Below are 5528 nucleotides of genomic sequence, written 5' to 3' on the forward strand. Positions count from 1 at the left end.
GAGTTACCAACTTCAACTTGTCTAATTCACTTCTCAACTCCTTAACTTCTCTGGTGAGCCTCTGTTCTGAGCTTGAACCTTCAGACCTATTTGATCTGTCATAGTCTTCACCATAAGTATCATTGCTCAATGCTAAGTTCTCCACTAGCTCTAAAGCAGCATGAATCTCTTTACCCAGAAAGTTCCCATTGGAAGCAGTATCCAGCTGGTTTCTAATCTTGGGAAGAGCTCCTCTATAAAGTGTGCTAAGAAGAGAAGCCTCACTAAACCCATGGTGTGGGCATTGGTTTGTGTAGCTCCTGAATCTCTCATATGCTTCACCAAAACTCTCATTGCTGTGCTGAGTGAAGCTAGAGATTTGGTTCCTCAGTTTTGCAGTTCTTAAGGTGGAGAAGAACTTAAATAAGAAGGCTTGCTTGCATTGCTCCCAGGTTTGAATGGAGCCTCTTGGAAGATTCTTCTCCCATTGATGAGCTTTGTCACCAAGACTGAATGGGAATAGTCTTAGCTTGAAGCTGTCTTCTGAAACTCCATTAATCTTGGTCAGATCACACACCTTATCAAACTGGTCCAAGTGTTCCAAGGGATCTTCCATTGCTAACCCATGAAACTTTGAGTTCTGGACCATATTCAGCAATGATGCTTTCACTTCAAAGTTGTTGTTTTGCACTGGTGGTGCCTGAATACCAGCTCCATACTGATGAGCATTGGCCCTGTCATTCTCTCCAACATAGACTTGGGGTTGCTCATATCTTCTTTGCTGTTGTTGGAAAGGGTGGGGTTGGTGGTGCACTTGTTGTCTTTGCTGAACATTGGCCTGATGCCTCTGTTGATGAGCTTGAGCTTGTCCCTGGTGGACATAAGCTTGTTGGTGCACCTGTTCCTGATGAACATTACCCTGATAAAACCCTTGACCAACTCCATTACCAGCTCCATTACCCTGAGCCTGTTGCTCCTGAACCGGTTGTTCTATATCCACAACGTGATCTCTTTGTTCTTCCATGTCAGCCTGATCAATCTGTCTACCACGTCTGTCCCTTCTCCTCCTTGGTGCCAAAAGGTTGATGTTGTCGTTGATAGGGAAAGGTGAACCACAGCTTCTTGATCTAGACCTGGTGTTCCTACACCTGAAATCACAAACAGAACTTGAAAGTAATCAGTAATAACAAGAAAGTAAGCACTTGATCTCAAGAACAGATCAGAGCTTAATGCTAAGCAAACCACAATTTGGCAACGGCGCCAATTGATAGACAAGACTTTTTAGGGTCTCAGGGCTATCAATCCCCTTGTCAAAGTAGCACAAAGAGGTTAATCAATCCAAGAATGTGGTGATAGACACTAAGCTATATGATCAAGTTCTTAATTCAAGCAAACAAGAGTGGGTTTTGATTAATCTAGAGACAACTACAAACATAAACAGGTTTAAAGACTAATGACAATGACTAATCAAGAACTAAGCAATGACAAATGATGTGAATATGATATGATGGAGGCATGAGATTCTAGACATGATAGTTGGTTAGGGTGCTTTGGTGCTAAACTAGAAATGCTAATGACAATGATGAGACATGATTAAAATGATTAAGAACTCAAATCTAGGTTAATCCTCTCATGAAGGTATTAACCCCTATACTAATCCATTTTCAAACCAAATTCCCATTTGTGAAACATGAATCAATATGCATTAATAAACAACTCTTAATGATCATTCAAGCAAATAACAATACATCATCATGCAGAAAAATGCTTAAACCTTTAATACAGCTCTTTCAGGAATTTCATCAAACACTTTTGGTGCATGAAATTCCCAGAATCTAGATCTCAAGTGATTATCAAGGATCTAGCATAGAGAACAGCTGTTTAGAGAGATGAATCAATGAATCTAGCCCTAAGCACTCCTAATCTAACACTTTAGCACCCTAACCTACACATCTAGAACCTCATTAAGGTGACTACTCACTAATCATACTAATCTCTCTTAAACCTTTGCAAGTTGAGAAGATTAGCATGATTAATGATGAGAAATGGAGATGGAGATGATAGATTCAAAAGAAAACAGCTTTAAACACCCAGATCTCTTAAAACTCTCTTGATTAAACACTCAAATATAGATATTTCTCTTCTTAATGGAGTCTTTCACAAAAGAGGCAAGAGGCAAAGGGAATAAAATTTTTTTTTCTCCCAAAAAACCCTAAAAAGTATTTATACTTCCTTAAAAACGAACCGGGTCAGCCCGGAACAAACCGGGTCCTGACCCGGCTTTAATGGATAAAGTGGGAATTACTGCGGGTTGGTCCAGTATGTCCCAGGTAGCACACCTAAGTCGCAGTAGATGAAGACTTGTCTTGTGAAGCCTGAATCGCCTTGTCTTAGCCGCACGCCTAAGTAGGAGTGTTTTGCGAGTGTTGCTGCGGCTTGGTCTCCTTCCTCTCCAACTCGCAGGGCTAAGGCGGTTTCTGGGGAATGTACAAACTGTGCGGGTTGGTCTCTATTGCACCTAGGTCGCAGGCTCAAGTCGGAGTGATTTGCGAGTGATCGTGCGGCATAGTTCCAGGCGCGGCTAACTCGCATGCCTAAGTTGCACGATTGTGGACTTAGCATTTCTCTTGCTCGGGAGCTTCAGACCTCTTCCAGTGATAGTTTACCCGCACATTGAAACTCGCAGCATCAGCATTCAGGCGTTCATCTTCAGGCCTGCGGGTTAACCAAGTCGCAAGACCATCTCGCAGCATCCAGAGCAGCTTAGACCACTTCGCATTCCGGAGAGTGTAACTCCTATGAGACTTGTCCGAATTGAATGATTTCGGTTGCAGAAGACAGAGACTCATTTATCTCCAACTTTGGTGAAGGAAGCTTCGGTGCTTGGGAAGTGTAAGGCTTCCTGGAGTGCACACCTTTGCAGTGCATGTACACGACCAGAGAGAGGCGTCTAGACTTGTGTCCATTCCGGAGACCGTATCTTCCTGCTCATAGATCCGAATTGAATGCTCTTGGACGTTCTGGAAAGAAGACTCAAATGTCTCTGATTCTCATGAAGGCCCCGGAAACTGAATCGGCCTGGAAGTGCACCGTCCTTCGCATCCTTCAGAACTGATCTGCTCGGTCCGGAATACCTGCGAGACAGGGGTTCCTTCCGATGAGCTTAACTCTCTGCTCACGCGTCCGAATTCCACGATTCCACTTGCTATGAGACCGTGATCCAATGCTCTCCAACTTCTATTAAGCACCCGCCATCTGAATCGGATCGGAAGGTTCCCCGGACAGGCGATTTCTGAGACATGTTTGCACCCGGAGATTTTGGCCGATACACTTCACTCGCAGTACGTGTTTTGGTCGACAAAGTCCACCCGCGGTACGTGAAAATGGCCGAGAAAACCTTCCTGGCCAGCGAGAATGGCCAATAACCCCCATAGACCCAATTTTTGCCACTTTTAAAGCTTTGATCACCATTCCACCTCCTGGATTCATCTTTTCAGCTCCAAATGCACTTGATGAACACTCAAAACATGCAAAGACTCATTGGGACCTAATGCATCTCCTAAGTTCTAAAACAAACCCTAAGGACCTAAAATGCATGGAATAAAACATGATTTAGAATGAATTATGCAACCTAAATGATGCAAATTATGAACATATCAGCAAATCCCGCACAGATTTGTTTTTGGGTTCCCAAAAGGCCTCATACTAATCTGTTGGACATCTTGCTTATATAGTAGACACTCTTGGTCTAATCTTCCGATGTGGGACTTGGATTGATATCCCAACAATCCTCCCCTCAAGCCAAGAACCACACAAACCTATGGTCTCCCCTAACCTTCTGCGAAACTTGGCACCCATCTTGTATCGCCCAACCTAACCCTCTGCGCACCATTAGGAATACTTTCAATACTAGACTCCAACATCCCAATCGCAAGGTCACCTTGAGGGCTCTCTCCCACACCGAACACACAGTCCACACCCACTTGTCTAGGTCCATCTTTTCCTGAATCTGGTTCTGATACCAATTGTTGGGCTTTTCAAGCCTATGTATAACTTCTTATTAGTATGATATTGTCCGTTTTGGGTCCAAGTGGCAAAACCCGCACATATTTGTTTTTGGACTCCTTCTCAAAAGGCTTCATATTAATCTGTTGGACATCTTGCTTATATACTAGACACTCTTGTTTTAATTTTCCGATATGAGACTTAGATTGATATCCCAACAATAATCTATTTGGTATAAAGACTTAGACTATGTTTTCTGCACTAAATTTGCATTATGACAAAAATCTAGAGGAGATCAACAATATCAATGACTAGATCACTCAACTAGAGAAAGTGAATCACATCGTGATTGTTGTTAAGGCATAAATGGTAAAAAATGAGCTGATTTTCTATGCAAGAGCAGTGATGGGAAGACAATGCATCATAATGGATACCTTAGAGTTTCTGCTAAAATAATGCTAATTAATGGGTGTTAGTTTTAATAAAGAAACTGACGCGATATGTGGTATTGAGGTGGTGAAAAAATAACATGAAAAGAAATTATGTAGATCAAGTTGCATTTACCATATTTTGTCCTATATATGATATTTTATTCTCTTTTTCTTAATTCTGTCTTCTAAAATAAAAAACAAAAGAAAAACTACATGTAAATAGTTTCTTTCATTCTCATTTTCATCAGTTCCATCAAATAAATTAAAATTGTCTCTAGTTGTAATTCGTTAAGTGAAAGATTACTCAGTATCCCAAGATCAGTCTCATATAATAAATCCAATTGGTCATTTAATTGCATCATATATACCTATTGATAACCAATTTGTACTTTTAACGTTTAATGATTGACACGCGATATGTAAGACCTACACCGGTTGTTACACAATAATTCCATTTGTCTCACATGATGTATTTTTTTCAAACCGCACTGTACCTTTATAACCGCTTGTCCTAACAACGCCCACACCACCCAAACCGATCATCATTTGAAACCTGAGAAATACTTGTTACTGATAAAAAAAAAAACAAAAAACTCAAATTTTTGGTTACTTTTGTTACTATCTCCATCAAACCTCAAGACTATGTATATTGACTATAAAGACTTTAGATTCTAATTTAGTTTGTGTCCACTAAAGCTCTGAATTTTAGTATCAATGTTTACTTTATCTGTAGATCAAATTTACATGTATCTCAATCTGTATCTAATGAAAATTAATTGTTGATTATAGTTTTTTTCTTTGAAAAATTTGTTGGATTATTTTTCACTATTTTATTTTTCCTTAATTAATATTTTGTTAAATCTCAACAATTCTTTCGTATTGAAAATATGTAAAACACTGCTTACTTAATCTCAACATTTTTTTATTGAATATGTGTAAGATAAGGTTTAATCTTACCAACAGAATGCAATCTTGTACAAAAAAGATGGACAGAAAGATATTCAAACTCCAACAGCATCTGATTTTGGTATTTACTATATATATATCTTACTATAGAGAGGAGAATTTTTTTACATGGACTAGAATTATAATTCACAAGATTGCGCTATGTGT

General features: G+C 39.8%; 1 non-coding gene across 1 annotated transcript; it reads left to right on the forward strand.

The window, feature by feature from the left end:
* The first annotated feature begins 266 nt into the window (after positions 1 to 266).
* On the forward strand, positions 267 to 373 carry LOC112087237. The gene has a single exon (XR_002899986.1). It is a non-coding gene; the product is annotated as a small nucleolar RNA R71 (small nucleolar RNA).
* The last annotated feature ends 5155 nt before the right edge of the window (positions 374 to 5528 follow it).

This window comes from Eutrema salsugineum, unplaced genomic scaffold (assembly GCF_000478725.1).
Source record: "Eutrema salsugineum unplaced genomic scaffold, Eutsalg1_0 scaffold_9, whole genome shotgun sequence".
Lineage (NCBI taxonomy): Eukaryota > Viridiplantae > Streptophyta > Magnoliopsida > Brassicales > Brassicaceae > Eutrema > Eutrema salsugineum.